The following is a 19,355-nucleotide window of genomic DNA, read 5'->3' as shown; positions in this document are numbered from 1 at the left end:
TCCAATAATTTGACCAGTTGCAGTGAATTGCAATGAGTTGCCTGCTGCTTTTGTCACAGAATTACAGAGTGGTTTGGACTGGAAGGGGCCTTTGAAGCCAAATGCACTGTGGACACCTTCCACTAGACCTGGTTGCTCAAAGCCATCCAACCTGCCAGGGTTGGGGCATCCACAGCTTTTCAGGGCAACCCGTTCCAGTGTCTCACCCCCTCAGAGTAAGGAATTTCTTCCTTATATCTAATCTAAATCTACTCTGTTTTGGATAAGAACTCTTGCCCTTGGTCTCCTCACTCCAGACCTCATGTAGAAAGTCCCTCTCCCCCTTTCTGATAAGCCACCCTTTAAGTATTAATAGGCTATCATAAAATCTCCCCAGAGCCTTCTCTTCTCCAGGCTAAAAACCCACAAGTCTCCCAATCCTTTAAAAAAGTTCCTTTCCTCCAATACTTTTCTGTGGCTCTTTTTCTGGACCTGTCCCTAACAGGTCCATATCTTTCTTTGCTGGGGGCTTCAGAGCTGGATGCAGCACTGCAGGTAGAGTCTCAGCAGGGCAGAGCAGAGAGAGTCCTCCCCCTCGACCTGCTGGCAATCTTTCTCTTTACACAGCCCAGGATGCAGTTGGCTATTATTTTTTTTTTTTTTTAAGATATTGGAAGATTTCCTTTGTAAATGTAATTAATAAGTTAAATTGAGACAAAAGTCATAGTGATGTAATGTCAGTGAATGAGGTGCAGCTTGTGACACAAGTTACATGAAAGCCCAGAATGTTCCTGGAGCACTGCTGGCAAAGTCCCCTACCTCTTAGGAGTGCTGTTAACTTTGTTATTCTTCAACTTGTGGCAAAGGTCTCTTCCTGTGGAATTCAGTCTAAGAAAACTTGTAACATAGTGCCATTCTTGTGTTAAAATACAAAATCAGGACAGCTATGAAACAGTGACATTGGTGGGAGTTTCATTGGAATAAATACTCGGATAGTAAGCAGACCTTACTCCTTGGGACTGTTGCAGAATAACTGGATTAGTTGACTTTCCATCAAAGAGTAAATTAAATATTTATATTCTATAGAGATCTTGCTGGAGTAGCTTCTTTGGTATCTGTCAGTGATGGTATTTAACTTTATCAACTTTTTCCCCTTGGAGGTTTTTTGATTTGTTTTCTGGGTAGAATTTTTTTTTTGTATGTGGTATTGGGAAACCCCTTAAGTGTCTTTTTCTGGCTGTCTCCTTCGTAACATATCATGTAGTATCCCTGTTTAGTAAATGACTTGATAAATGAACTTCACTCTGTCATGCTTGTTTTCTGAATCCGATTACCAAAACTGCAATGTGTTCAGCTTGAGTGTGTGGCTGAACTCCAGAGCAATGACACACAATGTGCAGGTAGTTAAATATTCCTTAAGAAGCAGCCTGTAAAATATGCCACCCATAATGCCAGTGAATAAATGCCAACTTCAGCATGAGTGTTCTTTTAAAATGTGCACCTTGCTGAGGTTATTAGTCACTCTGAATTCAAGGACATGTGAGTGCAGACTTTGCATAAAGCTCCAGGAGTGGCCTACCTGTGAAGTGCTGCTGCTTGATTTTCAGAAGATGGCATGCTGTGAATTTTAAAATTCCCTCATCGTGGATGAACTGCAGCAAATGCCATTTTGTAATTGAGGCCATGTAAGTTAGTTATTCTACATGTATTTCTAACAATGAAGTTTCAAAAATCTATTTGCTGAGATCAAAGAAATGTTATCATCATGAAAGGAAACACTGCAGTATTTGCTGAATGGGGCAAGGAAACAGAAGAATGAAAATTCTGCATATTTTCTAACACATATATAATTGTTATCTGTTTCATGGATTAATGTGAAGATTATGCTGTTGGCCTTCTGTTTAAAAATACAGGAATAATGAAAATTGAGAAAATATTGCTGCTTCCCTTAACATGAACGTGGATGAAAAGGAGGCATCACACAGAATTGTAGCAGCAGCTGTGACTTTAATTTGAGCAAACCCAACTCAGACAAAGATTTTGGGAAAAGAAATCCACAGATAGAAGAGAGACAGACCTAAAAATTATATTAGTCCTAAGAAGACTTATGTAAAATAAAAGCTTGAGTAAAATGCAGAAATTACTTAACTCTGGGGAAATTACCTCCCCCAGCTGCAGCCATTTAGTGGTTTTGTTTTGCTCTGCCACTTGTGTGGCTAAGTTAATTAAATTGTATCTTTTACATCTGTGAAAATGGAAGGAGCCAAATGTTGCAGCTAGCTAGAATGGTCAGTCCCAGCTCTCCTTGGGGAGAAGGTATCTCCACACTGCCTAGAATGAATGCATTTTTAACCAGTGTTTATTATAGGTGAGAGATCACAGGTGAAGCTGTGGTGGGGTGACCCTGGCTGGACATCAGGTGCTCACCAAAGCCTATCTCATTCGCCTGCTCAGTGGGACAGAGGAGAGAGAGAGAGAGAAAATACAACAAAAAGGTCAAGGACAGGACAGGGAGAGCCAGTTACTGTCATGGGCAAAACAGACTCGACTCAGGGAAATCAGTTTAATTTTTTATCAGTCAGATAATGAGGAAATAACTGTGTAATTCCTGAGGCAATGGAGCCCATCACTGATGGGCTCAGCCTTGTCCAGCAGGGGATCCCTCCTGGACCTGCCTGGCATTGGCTCTGCTGGATATAGGGAAAGCTTCCAGCAGCTTCCTTCCCTGAAAGCTCCTGCTACCAAAACCTTGCCATGCAAACCATGCCAAAACAGAAGTGTTTAAAAAAAAAAAAAAAAAAAAAAGTCAGAAATGTGATCTTTGTGCTGGATATTGTAGCACAAAATTTATTAATTATAAAAGCTTCTTTGGAATACATGGGATTATAGGATTGCAAAAGCTGATCTAGAATATAGGCACAGAAATAATGGTAATGGGCAACTGCTATGATATTTTTAAAAATTTTCTCATTCTTCTTTTTTTTTTTTTTGAAACCTCATGAAAGCAGATTATATGCCAGTGATTGATGCTGTAAAGGCATCTTTGTATGTCTGTCTCCAGAATAATTGTCACGTTCTAGGTTGTGTGCTCAGTACCACTGTTTCCATTACATTGCCATTTTGTAAATGGTGCAAATTTGAGCCACATGAGAAATGGGTTGGTAGAAAGATGGGGTCAAACTGTGGACCTATTAATAATTAAAAGATCTGAACACACCACTTGAAATTTTTGGTGTTGTCTGATTCCTCATTATTTCAGTTTTTAAATTTTATTACATCTCAAGGTAGGCAAGCTTCTGTGAGATCTCATATTTTCAAGGAAAGGAATAGAGAAAACATGCACCATTTCAATGGCTGTTCATAATTTGGGGCTGCCAAACCAGTGCTATTCATGCTGACATTCTGTCTTATCAGGCAATTAACTAATATATATTGAGGCAATTAAAGACAATTGCTTGTAATAGCAGAAAATTATTATAATCATTTTGTTTTCCAGATAACAATGCAGATTTATAATTTCTGTGACCGCATCCAGAGTTTTACTATCAGAATTGACAGGGAAACCATAAATAGTTGTTATTCCATTATGCTAAATGTCAGGGGTATAAATTGAACTCTGTTTTACTTAAAAATCCATGAGGACAGGCTATGATCCTTATGTTAAATGGATCTGCAGCAGTTAAACCTAAGCCCATTCTTAGTTTTCATAAACTTTTTCATAGTTTGTTGCACCTGTTGAACACAAATCATATACACAGCTTGAAAGGGCATGAACAATTTTTGAAGGTTTTAAAAGAAGACTTTAAATTAATGTTGAGGTGAAAGAAAAGCAGGTTTCAAAATCCTTCCACTTTTCAATGATTTCATCAGGTAACTCCAAGCCTATTAGCAAATTTGGTCACTTGTATGCTATTCCCTCATGTTCTGTGACATTTACAAGATTCCTATAATGACTTTTTCTCCTCCAAAACTAGGAAGGCCTTTTTGGCAGAAGCTGTTTTAAAAGATATTTTAAAAACAAAACAAAATACATCCTTCTTTCAACAACATAGCCTGGGTGTGATGCAGTCAAGAGGTGCATTTAATTGTCAGTAACCTGGGAAGTTGTAACAAAATGTGCAGCTTGGGCTATACCAAGAGTTTCTATTCAGTTGGACTTCCTTTTTCTTTGTTAATGATTGTGGCTGAAAAGCTTCATGAGGATGTAAAGAGTAGTCATTCATACAGAGGACATTCATATCTATATTTGTCGATCTTTGATGATGTGTTTAAAATTTTTAAAAATGGGGGTTTATCAGTTGAGAGGTCATACAGACATAGTGAAGTGGTATGCTGTGTTGAGAATTAATGCAGATTATTCTGATGCCATTCACACTAATTGTATCATTGCCAGTTTCTTTATTATGTTTTGTTATGTTTTCCCCCGTGACTATTGCAGGCTTTGTCAGTGTAAATTTTGGTTATGTACATAATACTGCCTATTTTAAAGGTATTTCACTCATTACTTTAAAAACCTAATTTTTTTTAAGTGATGTAAAAATATCTGGGTTTTCTAAGTATAATTGCAGGGGTTTTATTTAAAGCATTTTAATCATCTCCAGTTTTGCCTGTTAGCAAGGTCCTTTTTATCCTAAGAAATGAAAAGTGAAAGACAAGCAAATGGTTTGAGATTATATGGATAATTAAGTTAATGGTTGTGAAACAGAACCTGAGGAATCAAAAATGTGGTAGAGGAGCATCAAGATGGTTTTCTAAATGCTGAAGGGTTTGGATAGGACATGCAGCAGAGTGACTGAGGGAATCACAGCCTCAGGGGTTTATCTCTGTCTTAAGCCAAAGCTGAAAGTACAGCAAGGAGAGCGCCCGCCGTGTGCAGCCCTCTGATCTCAAAGGTGGTGCAGGTCATTGGCCTCAGAAGGGACATGTATTGGAAGTATTGAGTAGATTCAATTCCCCAGCTTCTGTCCCTGGTGAGGAAGCTGCTTCTCTGTCCTCCTCTCCCAGGTTTCCTGCTGGGCTTTTGATGCTCTTTTTGCAGGGGTTTAGCAGAAGTTGCCATTCATGGGGCCAAGTGCTTGAGTTCGAGTCTTGGCCATAAGCCACAGGACAGCCAGAGTGGAGTCACTCAGACAACTCCTCCTTCTTTTGAAGTTATGAAAGCAGAAATAGGGTCCCTTTGAAAAAGGCACCTGAACGGAGTAGGTGCTCTGACAGAAGTTGCTTGGTAGAGGAAAACAAAGCCAAGAGCCCTGGGAATGTGGTGCATTAACATCACCATGCACTAGAGGGCCCAGCCTGCATAAACCATTGCCCAAGAAGGAACATGGGAGTAGACTGAAGGAACTTCTGGGGAATTACAGTGATATTAGGAGGAGAAAGAGCTGTCTGAAGCCAACAGGGCTCAAAACAGGACTATATGTGGAGAAAGGTGATAGAGTGACAAATGCATTCAACCTGAAAATGTAATCAGACAAGCATGTTCCCCTGCTGAAGAAGGGATTTAGCAACTTTGAACTCAAAATCATGTGATTTTTCTTCCTCCTCCTGGCTAGATTAAAAAGGGGAGTGATGTTTTGAATATTATATTGTGCTTAACAAACCATTGCGTGCTGTGTCAAGTTCATTTTCCCTATCTGCTCTGGCTAAAACCCATTGCTATCTGTAGTCTAGCCTGAAGGTGACAAGAGATTTGAATCATTGTAATTAGGCACTCATCATGCTGCAAAAAGATACAACTATCTTGATGAATCAGTATGAAAAAAAAAAAAAAAACCTGTGGTTTTTTTTTTTTTCTTTAACTGCAGTTGCTGCCTGGGAATGTGAGAGCAGGAATGAGCTCAGCAAGAACTGAGGCAGCTTCCTCAGCATGACAGCTATTGTCCTGTTCTCTCTGCAGAAAAAATTGAGTGGCTTTTGCCCCTCCAAGTCCTGTTGACACCTTCAAGTGTTCTTGGACCTCTCCCAGGTTTTACTTGACAAACATTTTCATGTGTGCCACTTCTTTCTGAGAAATACGCAGAAAGAATTCACTTTCTGCACTTAAGCAAGAACTATGAGATGAGTTATTGTTTGCCTTTTAGGATTGTTGCTCCAGGGCACACTTTTGCTGTAAAGTACAAGTGATGAAAAAGTGGATCTGCCCAGGTTTGTGGTTGGATATGGCAGAAATGGGGTATAAGGAGCTTTATCCCTCTGGGTAAAGGCATATCCATGCATACCAAAAAGTAGGGTTTGTGACACTTATTACAACTGCTTTGGGTTAGTAATCAAATTTTGTTCTCTTTTTTGCCTGTGTTTTAGAAAAGGTGCAGAAAAAAAAAAACCTGAAATACATATGGCTTTCATCAGGTAGAGATGCATTGCTATTTTCACCTTTTCTTTCTGGGACCATGAGTTACCCTTCATTCTTTTTATCTGAAGATACTTTCTCTTATCACTCATCCATGCATCTTTCCTCAGAGCCTGGATAACATTCCTTTTTATTATTAAGATGTTGCATTGTTCGAAAATGAATCGGGGAATGGCATTTATTGCCCAGTAGCGTGCCTTATGAACAGTGGAGTTTTGTCATAATCACAAAGTGTCTACATTCAGGGTTCTAATGCCAATTTATAAGTGCTCTAGTTTTCACAAGTGAAAAGTGACTATGGATTTACGTTCTTATTTCAGTAGTGGCAGCTGAAATGGGATAACATACTTTGGGAGGAGCAGGGAACAAGCAGAATGCTGCTCACCCTACATGACTACCCTGTAATAGATCTTTCAGAGCTTTGAAGAGTGGGTGTTTTTAATGACTATGTTGTATCATTGAATAGATAATTTTAAAAAGTTACACACTTTTGCAAGTCAGTGTTAAAGCTAAACAGATTTGGAATGTGCCAAAAATAGATTTCAAGCTGGATTTTGTAAAAATTTACTCTTCTGGGGTGAGCAAATACTAATTCTGTTCATGAAAACTGTGTCTTTGTCTCTATTGAGATTATGTTTTAAATCCATAAAAGTGCTAAAATAGAATATATATATACATACACACATACATATAGGTATATATAGAATTAATTTGGCTTTGCAACCTTAGGTATTTAACAAGAAATGTACCTGAGAGTTTTCCTTTCTTCAAATGATGAACTAAACACTTAGCTCAAAATAGCAGTCTTAATGTGCAGATAGATAACAGATGCATCTATATCCAGAACACTGTTATTTCCCTTCTTGGTTTTTTTTATCATCACCTGACTAATATAAGTAAAATCTGCTGAGTAAGGACACTTTTTTTTTTTTTTTTTTTTTTTTTTTTTTTTTTTTTTTTTTTTTTGATTACCTGAAGGGACGAGTTCACACAGTCTACCTTCCAGTTCACACATTCACTACCTTACATCCCACATTCATTTTTGGGGAACGTTGGTTGATTTGATGCATTTGGTGGATAAGGTAGGGATCTTAGAAGCTTCAAATGTGAACATGTTTTTTTAAAATTCAAGGAAATTCAAATTGCTGTTCCCTTCCCCAGACTGCTCAAGAAAAGACTGTGACCTGAGCTCAAGGATTTTTTCCAGTTTGGCCTTTGATATCAGTCATTAACTACACAGGTCCTGATGGCTGAGAAGGCTCCAGAGCAGCCATGGTGTGCTGCTTTGTGCTTGGCTGGCACCAGAGTTGTAGTGGCAGAGGAGAGGAAGGAAAAAGGAGCTGAAGGGCATGGCTACAAAGAAGTGAACGAGCTGAATGTAATGTGGAAGGAATTTGGGAAACTTGAGGGAAAAGTGAGGAACCTAACATGGAGGTTTGGGAATATGAGGTTGGGCTTGTACATCACCAATGCATAGAAAATCAGACAAGCTGTGGCATCCTTCACTGTTTTGTCTGTCCTTTGGGTTACAACCTCTATGTGTTGTGGCATACAAGAACACTGAAAAGAAATTTTTCAGTAGTGCGTAATTCTCGTTGCCATTTTGTTTTCAAAACTCACTTATTCATCATGGGCAATGTTTCCTTTGTTTTCTGCTGACAGAAGAATGCCTCCTTGTTCTTACATGTTGATATATGGCTTCGTTTGAGGGAGAATGCTGGTGTTGCCTTTAGCACAAATGATGTATGCATTTGCATTTCTGGAACACTTTCAGAGTTTCCCATTTGCTTTTATCTCCTTTACAGAATGAGCAACTGTTTTCTAGTTTATCTTTTTTGAAGATCAGCGTAGATTGTTGATTACAGGGTGCAATAAATTAACTTGTCGACTTTTGCCACATTTTATGTCTAGGTTATATATCTGAACAATGTTGAAGATTTATAGAAAACTTTAAAAATTAATCCGAGATGTAAACGCTTGAGAACAAAAGGGGTTCTTTTTAAACTAGATTTTATTTCTAAAAGCCTGCTGCATAAAATTTCATATCTCTATCTAGAACAAGCTTTTTAATTTTAATTGCTAAAGGGGTTTTAGAGTGATTTATTAGACACCTGACTGCAAAACTGAAAGTATATAATTGTAATCCTATTGTTGTCTTTATTTGCCTAAACCAGAAAAACAGGGAATTTGAAAATACAGTGTTCATTAGAGTAAAAAATACAGTTTTTTATCATGTTGTGTTCTTGGGTTTGCTTTTAAAGGAATTTGTTTTCTTACTGTATTTTAAAATAAGCTTTAAAAACTTCACTGTAGTCACGATGTAATTCTTCATTTTCTTTAAATCTGAAATTACTGCATGGGTGGGAGAAATTTGTAAATTTTACTTTTTCGGTAGTCTGATGAATGCCTTATTCACTTGTGGGCAGCATATTTTGTTTTCCAGTTGCAATATATAGAAACAGTTTAGTTCTTGCCTAATCTCTATTCCATTCTGGCCTTCTAATCAGAACTAACACTTTGAATGCATCAGTGTTTTGACCTGAAAATATTATTCAAACTGAGCCTTTTTTCCCACAAGTTGTTTGGAGTGAATTCTTGAATTCCACAAGAAGAGAACTAGGCTAACTACTTTTAGCAGACAAATTTTTGTTTTTCATAAAGAATAAACCATTTCCAGTCAAGCCACCTGTTTCCTTTTATTTTATTTTCTTTTTTTCCTTCAAATGTCTTGGTCTGAGGTCTCAGAGGAAAATCCATGGAAATTTCTTTCATGGTTTCAAAGGATCCTAAAGGGATTTAAAAAAAAAAAAAAAAAAAAAAAAAAAAAAAAAAAAAAAAACAAGCAACAGGCATTTAATTCCTGGTTCCTTTTTTTTCCTGTGTCAGTTTGTTACATGCAGAATTTCAGTTTTATCCTTTCAGATTTGAATAGATCCCAAAGTAATTTTTCTTCTTGAATTCTGTTAAGCAGTAAAATACCCCGAATTCTACTAAAAATCAAACAAGGCCTTTTAACAACTTTCTGAGAGGAAAGGTAAGGATTCTTCACTTGGTCTCCCCCTGCCCCACTGCCTTCCCCCAAACAGGACCTTCCTTTAGCCCTTGGGCAGTTTTTTCCCCATTCCTTTACCATATAAACTTGATTACATGTCTCTGAATGCAGTTTAAGGGATCCCTGGGCAAGGGGCAAGCCAGACCTGAAAAAGGAAAAGCGTTCTTGCTCCCTAGAAATGAATTTGGACATTTACCTATTTTCTCAAGGTAATATTTGTCTTTTAAAAGCAGCACCTAACTTTTTCTTTTTGTAGTCTTTCCATTTCTTCAGGAATGTTCATTCCTAAATACCTCATAAGTTTCCTTGCCTGTTGAAATTTCAAGAACTCTGCTAACTATGTTTTCTTTGTCAGTTGTGTTTCTTTCCCTATAACTATTTTTCCTTAGAATTTGTCTTGAATTCAGACACATTTTCCAAGAGCTCAGTTATTGTTTTTTTTACTATGGATAAGATTGACAGCCTGAGGTTCTTTACCATAATTATTGAGTGAATTGTCCTGTAAGTTGGAGTTTTCTGTGTTTTAGCAGGTCAGGGATGTGTGTTAGTACCTCTTCTGCCTGTTCTTTGGGTTTGATGTATTTGAAACTATCAAAGACCAGAGTTTATTGTGGTGGTGTTAATGAGGCAAGCTGAGAAATCATCCTGTCTTGTTCTGTGACTGTGGCTTTTAAGTGTTTTTAAGGGCAATTCTGTGTTGCAAAGAAGAAAAAATAGCAATTACCTTGTAAATTAACTGACCATGAGTTACCACATGCATGGCTCTGGGACACTGGGAATTACCAGCAAAATCCCAGCGGTGGCTGCTGTGGAAGAACACAAGTACATGGGAACAATGTAACACATTTATGAATTATTTCCTTTTAATCCATAGCAAATGTCACAAGTTTCATAAGTTTCGTCACTTCCCTGAAGTGATGGTGGGTTGTTTTGTTTTTTTTTTTTGTTTTCTTTTTTCAAGTGGCATGTGGTAACTCAGGTTGAGCAAAAACCTGGGCCTGGAGCAGAAAATTGCAAAGTGCCCTACAATGTGATAGACTTTTTCTTTCTATTTTTCGACATATAAATTCTAAATACTCTTGTCTGCTTAGGATTATCTTGATAACAAATAAGCTGTACAGTTCTTGGGCATCTTTTTTTCAATGTTCTTTTCTTGTACCTCACTTGCTTTATGCAGCCTCTCTGTCATTCCAGTGAGAGAATGATCATGATTATTTTAACAAAGTTTCTAAACTTGGTAAGGGTAGACTCCACTATGCTCAAGGTAGGAGCTGCCATTTATTATGAGTCCCTCATTTGGAACATCCTCTTCTGGAGATTGCTGATGAAGTACAATCCTAATTCTTTAATATTATGAGCCACCACGGCAGTCTTTGTTCTCTCAGTATTGCCATGTGAGAAGCCTTCCCAAACATAGTGCCATGCCTCTTCCAATAAAGTGGATTTTTGGGGGGCTTTCCCCACTTTCTATCTGCCTTCACAATCTTTTCTCCCTCTTTCTATGCATGATTAGTGAGACACAGGAAGACTCGAGCCTTATGCAGAGGGAGTCAGTTAGACTGGAAGTGAGAAGTGACATTTGCATTTACAGTGTGTGTTTAGTGGCTTGGGATGACATCCTGGAAGTTTCCCATCTCAGCATGTTTGCTGGCATATGTACTGAGTTTGCTTTAAAAAATGGTAATAAAATAAAACTTCCTTATGCAGGTCTTTTCACTTCAGGTAAGTTTTGGTGACATCTGTATTTTTACTCTTGTTTTGGTGACAACAGTGTTAATATCGATGTCAATATCAAGGCTTACTGGATATTGATTATATTGGAATAAATTTTAAACTTTTCTTTGTGTTGGGAATAATTTCTGTTTAAATTGCATAAAAGTCAGTCTTTGTTGTAACTTGGAGACAGAAAAATATATTGAGAAATCTTTGAACAGACTTTCTGATGCAGGGCCAGCTATGTCAGTTTATGATTAGATGAAGTGCCATAGATTTATTAATGGGACTGTTAAGAGGAGTATTGTTATGGCAATATTGAATTTAAACTTTTATCTCTTCGTTCTCATTGGGCAAAAATTATTGTAGCAGATTTGAGACTGGGAATTTCACCCCACGGTTTTGTTTTATATAAATATAAAAGCATGCAGGTGTTTACAGGCAAGCAAATGGCTCTCCATATAAAACATGGGTTTATGAGAGATATATCAACAACTGCGTAGTATGAACGGGTGCTTTGAGGCTTAAACTACAACCAAGCAAAAATGTGCAGCCTTCCCCTTTTGTCTATAATAGGGTCGACATTGGGAACCATGATCCCTTTGATCTTTACATAAAACAGATGAAAATGCATAAATTGCGTCTAATCAGAGATGAATTAAAGGAAAATAGCCTCCCGGAGGACAAAGCACCCCAGGCACCCATCAACAGCCTTACCAAATGACAGACCTGGAGGAGACTTCAAAGCTGCAGGCACAACTGCCAGTGAAATCCACCAAGAATCAAGATGCCATTAAAAAAAAAAAAAAAAAAATTAAAAAATTCAGTCTACAAGTGCCCAGAACTCTCTCTTTAAGAAGTGGCAGGAACGCACTACATGGACTTGCTTTTTAAGCCACTAAGTGTTCTTTTAGGAGACTTGATAAAGGCAATACTTGCTTGTTTAATTTAGTCCAAAAATGTGCTCAGACATGACCAATGTTGGTAATTTTAGCATCAGGTAGGGTTTATTCCATTTGAGTGGCATATTGTTTAGAAGCTGAAGTATATGTTTTAGTGGAAGCAGATCAGACCTTTATTGTAATTGCTTCCCTGGCTGTCATTTTTATTTGTCCCTTGAACACAAGCATGGTTAACATGCCTCAAATTGCAGAAGAAGGAGGAAATGTAAATATCAGGTTTGGTTTTGGAAGGGAGGGAAGGAAGATTTGAAGCAATAATTTTATTATGAGCATTTTCTCTCTGTGGAATAAAGAATAACTTTATTCCAAGTTAAGTCAGAATTCAGATCCTCTTCTAGCTCAGGTAACTCATTTAAACATTATTTAGGTATTAATATCAGTAATGTTGAATATAATAAATAGGTTTGAATAAGGATTATTAATTGCTGTTTTGTTCCAAGAGACGTAACCTAAACATAAAATTTTACATTTTTGTTAGCATTCTTTTCTAAGAAGATACCAAAACTTAAAGTTTTTAAAGATAGAGACTAACCACAATTTTATGGAGTACAAAATTTCCACTTTTGATAAAGACTGATGTAGTCCCTACAATATAAATATTGTTTTAGGAAGGATTTTACCTGCTACCAATTGTATACTTCACTTATTCATTGTGTACAGCATAACATCTATATCCAAGCCACATCAATTTCAGAGTCATTTAGTGACATAGAAAGAACAAATTACATTTCCAAATATGTAACTGACAATGAAATTCAGTGGGCTGAATGTTTTGCTGTAGGTGAGATCAGAAAGGTTGCCTGATTCATTTTGTAGGAACTTATTTGCAGTTGCTTCTGACCTTAATTTCTATAACTGAAGTATATTACATCTACAGCTCTTGATTTTTGGAAGAAGCAAAAAGATTATACCAGTCTGTTTAAGGAAGAAGCTAGGAAAAATTGCCGAGGACTTCCTTTCTCTTAACATTTTCGAAGGTTCTCCCCCTTCCTGAAGACACTAATATCTCTGTTCCTTGGAGCAGACATTTTAAATAGGTTTTGAAAAATTGGACTTTGTCTGTGGCTTGTGAGACCTTCACCATTTTAGCTTTCCAAAGCTTGCATCTTCAGTGAATGCACTTGTCTCCCTTTTGGGCCACTGGCCCACCTGCACATGAATGAGCAGAAATTGACTCCTGGCACAGCAGACACAGCTGGATTTTCTTCACCAACACTGATCCTGACTGATCCTATCAATAGCTGCACTGAAATGGCAGAAGACTGTAAGGCAGAGCAGGAAGTCTGCCTTGTTCTGTCAGGTGGGATGAGAGGTACAAAGAGAAGAAAGTGAAGTCTGAAAATGAAGAAAAGAAAAATGTCTTGAATAAAACTTGATGGCCTGTAGCAGTGCAGAGCAAGAGCCTCTCTGATTCAGGACTTTTTCCCAGCATGAAAAAAGAGGTTTTTGCCACAGCTTATACAGAAAACTGTCCCCTTTCCCTTAGTTTTTGCTGTCTCTGCCTAACAGCAAAGCCTCCTCTTACACTGAGTCATACTGCATTGATTGATCAGCATATAAAGCCTGAAAACAAAGTCAATCACTCTTTCCTTTCATGAGTCCCTGGAAGACTTTTGCACATAATATGCTTCAGCGCTGCTGTTTGTATCTCCTATCTTAAACTTTTTATTATTTTGGATCCTTTGAATTAGACAGGGCCTTATGTTGTTGGGACTCCCATCTGTGTCATAGCTTGGCAAAGAAAAATCTCAGTTCACCCTGAGAGAAAGTGGGTGTTGGAACACAGCAGTAGTGTTTGCCTTCTACAGGATACCAAGTGGCACAGCTACAAATTGCTACAGCAAGGCAACACGACAGTTTAACAGGCTTTTTTGTTTTTTAAGAAGGAACTCATTTTCTTAAATCTCCTTTCTGAATGCAAAGGAATTGTTACTATTTCTTTCATGTTTTCTATGTAAATCTACATGGAAAGCATGGATCATGTGTGACCATCTGCATTAAGCAATCTGCGTGATGGATTCATCAAACTCTCAGCAATAATTTCAGGCTCCCCTTAAGGTGGATTGTATGTGTTAATCAGCCAGTGATGCCAAATGCTGCTACTTCTAAACTGGGCTTACAGGGGCATAAAGTGCCTCAGGGATCTGGGACAATTTACCTTGGGATGATTGTTGTGGTTCTTGTGCTGCCTCTGCTTTGGGAACAATTCAGCAGGTCCACAGGGTACAGTTGACAAATGAAGGAAAACTGAAATTGGTGCAAGTACACCATTGGCACTGAGCTGTACCTTGCATCAGTGCAGGACTCTGAAATCCCAATTTCACAAGCAGCTTAGCCATTCTGCAACAGGGTGAGAACCCCTTTGTTGCCAAGGAAAAGAGAATTAGGGGTGCAAATGATATTGAGCTATTGCATTTGTGTGGTGATAATCTGCCCTGCTCAGGAACTGGCACACTGAACTAGAGCAATTGTATCCTTTAGCCTTTCCCTCAATCTTTCAGCATTCACACTCAAAAGCAATGTAGACAAGGAATAAACTATTTAAAGCTTTAAGTACTGCAGTGCTTGGCTGTACAGAGAAGTCTGGTTCATGTTCTAGAAGTCTGTTCATGTTCTCCCTCCAGAAACAAAGATATTTTTAAAGGAATTTATGTACAGGATTTCTCTACCTGCACAGAAATCAGGGTTTGTGCAACTGGGATTTTTCTGCTTATAAAGGACCCAAACAAAGTGTTCTCAAAAACTTTTAAACTTCTTCAGATCTAATAAATTTGTGTTGAACAGGAGCTATGGCTCTGACGTGCATGCAAAGGCAATTCCATTTTGCATGCAGTCAATGGCAGTTCTCTCTGATTATGATAATTTGATCAAGAGTATGTATTCAGTTTATCTGCTGTTCCATATTTACTTTAGGAATTGGGTAGTGGTAGTCTAATGTGAAAGGCCTTCATCCTGGCAGGGATGGGATGTGTAGTGACTGCTGTGCTTCTGGGTTTCATTGTAGAAGCCCAGTCTTTAATATCTTTTAGTATATCTGCTTGTCAAAATACCATTCTTCTTCTTTTTCTTCATCATTGTCTCTGTCATCATCATCAACTTGGTTTAAAATTTGTCACCTTTATGGCCTTTCAGTCCACAGAGATGGAGTTATCTTGTGGCCTTGTGTTAATTTGTGCCTAAATTTGCCTTTTGATTTTCATCTGACACAGTATACCTCATTTTTCAGGGCTGTGACCAAGCAATGCAGTGAATTTAAATTTTCAGATTCCCTACAATCCCATTTTATTCAGAAAGGACAAAGATGCTTGTCAGAGTCTTCAGTTTGTTCACTCCTTTACCTCCAGTGGCTGAACAGAAAACTATAACCATTGATAACCATGACCCCTGATAACCATTGCTCTGTCCCCAGCCTGTTCTTCAGAGAGAAAAAAAGACTAGAAAAAGCTGCTGTTCCCCTGCCTATAACTCAGTGCAAGGTATTTGGGGCATGCCAAGGTGCTGCTGCTGATTGTCCTCCCAGAGGAGTTGGCAGAGGGAAGGTTTTTTTCCCCTCCTGAGCGTATGGAGAACAGAGAACGAGCAGAACAGAAGAGCAAAGCCTGCAAGCGTGGCTCAATCTGTGAGGAACATGTCACTGTAAGATGCCTCTCATTGTTCCAGCCTCTGCTGCTTATAAAAACAAGTTGAATCATCCCAGATTACAGTCTGGCATATTAATGTAAACTATGACTGGTTGGGGTTACTTTTAATATGCCAGGCTTGTGTTTGTTCAGCAACTCTTATGCAATAGCCGTGGTATTGGAGTGCAGGGGGCTGGAGAGTGGAATGATGAAGGAATGAGTACAGATGTCTCAGGGTAAACAGCTGGTAGAAGACAGACCTGCTGGGTCACACTGTCCACTCAACTTCTTCTGTTATGCTGGGGAGAAACAGGACTGTTCCAGGCACATTCTGAGGTATCCTCTCCTGGTGGAGCTGTTGGGCCCAGCTGACTCCAGCTGAAAAAGCCTTGCCCATATCAGAGGTTCTCATTATATCTCTCCTGAGAATGCAGTTTTAGGAGTCATCTTTTTGGCAGCCCTGCCAGCTGACACAGCTCTCGTTCTGTCCTTGCATCACTAGCATAATTGCAGTGGCAAACTGCTTGTAGGGTTGCTTGGTGTGCTGGTTCATGGAATTGGACTGGTTTTAAATGGAACACTTTCCTTTGCATGCCTTATAAGCAGTTGTACCAGCATAGCTGAAGGAAGATCAGCAGCTTTGGCTTTTTTTAAAGGTTTTTTTTAAAGGTTTTTTTTTTAAAGCTTTTTTTTAAGGTTCTCAGAACCTTCACAATCCTGGAGCTCCTTGAAGGTATAAAGCTAAAAAATTTTGGCAAAAGCTGTGCAGAAGCCTGCACAAGAAGGTTCTAGAAAACTGGTGTTTCCATGATATTGGTGTCTCAAGGGGGATGTGTGACCATTATATCAGCAGCCTCAAATACTGTGCAGTGAAATCCCTTGTAAATGTCTGAGGAAATATGTAGGTATTTTTTGACAAAATTTACCTTTATAAATTCTGCCTTTATTTATATTGAGCAAATGTGACTAGAGTATAGCCAGCAGTATAAAAGATATAGCTGGGGTTTATTTGTTGTTGGTGGTGGTTGGTTGGTTTTTTTACATGAATTACATTAAGATGAAGAAGAAAATAGCAGGTGGAAGAGTAGAATGAGGAAAAGGACTGCACCTGAAGCAAGGGTTAGGTTTGTGAGGAGGAGCATATGAGATATAAGAGAACCATTAACAGTTTAGATTGTGAAAAGTTGGTTATTCTGAATCCCAGAATCCAGTGTACATTGGACTAGGCCTTGGAATAATGCAATTTTATTCAGGAAGGACAAAGATGTTTGTCCGAGTCTTCAGTTTGTTCACTCCTTTACCTCCAGTGGCTGAACAGAAAACTATAACCATTGATAACCATGACCCCTGATAACCATTGCTCTGTCCCCAGCCTGTTCTTCAGAGAGAAAAAAAGACTAGAAAAAGTTTTTGGAAATGAGGAGCCTGAAGAACATGGCACACAATGCCTTTAAGAGGGGGCTCAAAGGATTTGGTACTGCCAAATCAGCATTGAGAAGAGAGACGGGAGCATCCTAAGTAGAAATTGAACTTTTGTGGATGTTATTTACTAAAACTGAGTTCTTTTACTGAGCAGTTGGGAACATCATGGTTATTTTTTCCTAAGAAAAGATCACAGATTATTTTTTTTTAAGGTCCACCCTAGGTATAGTAGTGAATGAGTTTCAAGGATAAAGATAAACACTATAAAATGTAAGCAACCAAACCTTTTTTTGGTGCAAAATTACTTCACTTTCCACTTCCAAAAAAGAAAAGTCAGCCTGGTGAGGACTTACTTGTGTTTTAGTTCACACAGATGAAGATTTGCAAAGTTATTCACAATTTTAAGTGGAGTTGTAAGATTAGTAAGATATCATATCATATCATATATGCCCATAACAATAAAAGGCTGGGCACTGGATGACACATTTTACTAATACTATAATGTCTGCCTTTAATCTTTTCAGTAAACATTTTTTCAAGACTTATATTTTTGAATTATGTATTTTTTGATAATGGTTTAAGGTACATATATGTGATTTCCATTTAACCAAGCAGGTAAATCCTGCTTTAGAGACAATTTAATTGACTTTGACCCCAAAATAGCTCATCCATCAGGATATAAGCATTTCTTTTATATGAAAAACAACCAGGCACTAAATTAAAAATATGCTCACAGAGGTTTTAGTGTAGGTAATTTTGGGTATGAATGACACAAATTTAAACTGGCAGAAAATGAGATGAGTCTCGTTTGAAAGAAATAGCTATAGTGTATAATATATTTCTATATTACAAAATCATATATTAAATTTTTACTTACCATATTTGATATGTTTGTATCGAAATAAGCTTATTTTTCATCCACTGTGAGGGAAAGACATGAAGTTGAGGTCAGCACAATGATTGGGAATTGGTGTTTGAAACACAAGGTGGTGCCATTGTGTAAAGTTGTGCTTCTGTGGAGTTTCTGAAGGCAGTGAAGGTGAAAACGGTGCTTAAAAACTTAAGAGAAATGAGCGCAGAGAAGTTAGCAGTTTTAAATGAAAGATTTGTAGCACAGGATGAAGGCGAGTGTGCCTGCAGTTCTGGTTTTGTGATACGCAGAAGGAAAAAGGATCTCTCAGGAAAGAGCTGTGTGATAAATTGATGGTTTATTTTGACTTTAAGTCTGCTTGCAAGTATTTTCCTTTTTTGGTTTCAAAGGGGGAGAGAGAACTTAACTCACAGTGTGAATCTAGGAACCATCTCCTAGCAGCTTTATATTGTGAATATATCAAAACAAGCTTCCCTTGTGTTACTTCAAATACACCCTAAAATGCCTTAGGATTAAAGCAATCATCTGTAATACAATATCTGTGGCTCATCGTTGATTGGCTCAAAACATGAAATACAGCTTTTTTTTCTTGGAACACTCGGTGTGTTTCCTTCATTGTCTGCTTTGCTAAAATTCTGCATTCCTTGTCTAATCCTGAGACATTAAAATAATTAAGTGGGATAGTCACAGTTTCACTAATGAAGCATAATTGAGCTTTGGAATACTTTGATATTAAAATTAAAAAGAAAACATAAAAATAGATTTGCTGAGCATGTGCACATTATTCCTATACATTGCTCCCTGGTTTGGGCACTAACTGGGGAGCTGACTTCCCTAAGGACATTTGGGCTGTCCTCCTAACAGTTTTTTTAGCCTGCAAATCTTTATCACAAAGTGTGTGCAACTCTGCTTATTGCATCTGTGAGAAGAGTTAGCTCTAACCAAAGTAATCATTATAACTTTCAGGTGTGAAAATTTGATTGCATCAATGTTTATTCTTTTAGGTAAAGTGGTCTAAAGAAAATCTAAGTTTTGCAATAGCCAATCAGATCTGGCTGCTGTATGTGAATGATACATTTTTAATTAGCTTGTTGGAAGAAATGTGTTTGACTTTATTCAGCAAATGCTATAGAATGATTGTTCCTATTGAGTCAGATAAAATATTATTTAATGTGCTTTGTTTCTTAAACGTATCAGGTCCTAATAACAATTTATGTGACCTAGAAAACACCAAAGAGTTGGCATCAATTTTCAAATTACTTCTTTCTTTCAGACCAAGAATCCTGTACTGTAATAATGTCTTACACACAGGGTTGCTTATTATAGATGTTGCATGCACTTTAACTGCTGTGCAAAGCACCTCTCCCATGTAATTACACAAACATAT

The 19,355-nt window shown here is 37.9% G+C and overlaps 1 protein-coding gene across 11 annotated transcripts in view; it reads left to right on the top strand.

The window, feature by feature from the left end:
- WDPCP (WD repeat containing planar cell polarity effector) overlaps window positions 1–19,355 on the top strand; it is a 148,313-nt gene that overhangs the window by 8,516 nt on the left and 120,442 nt on the right. The gene's annotated exons all lie outside the window — the stretch shown is intronic.

The sequence above is a fragment of the Vidua chalybeata genome, chromosome 3, assembly GCF_026979565.1.
Source record: "Vidua chalybeata isolate OUT-0048 chromosome 3, bVidCha1 merged haplotype, whole genome shotgun sequence".
In the NCBI taxonomy this organism is placed as follows: Eukaryota; Metazoa; Chordata; class Aves; order Passeriformes; family Viduidae; genus Vidua; species Vidua chalybeata.
This window is presented reverse-complemented; position numbering and strand designations above follow the sequence as displayed.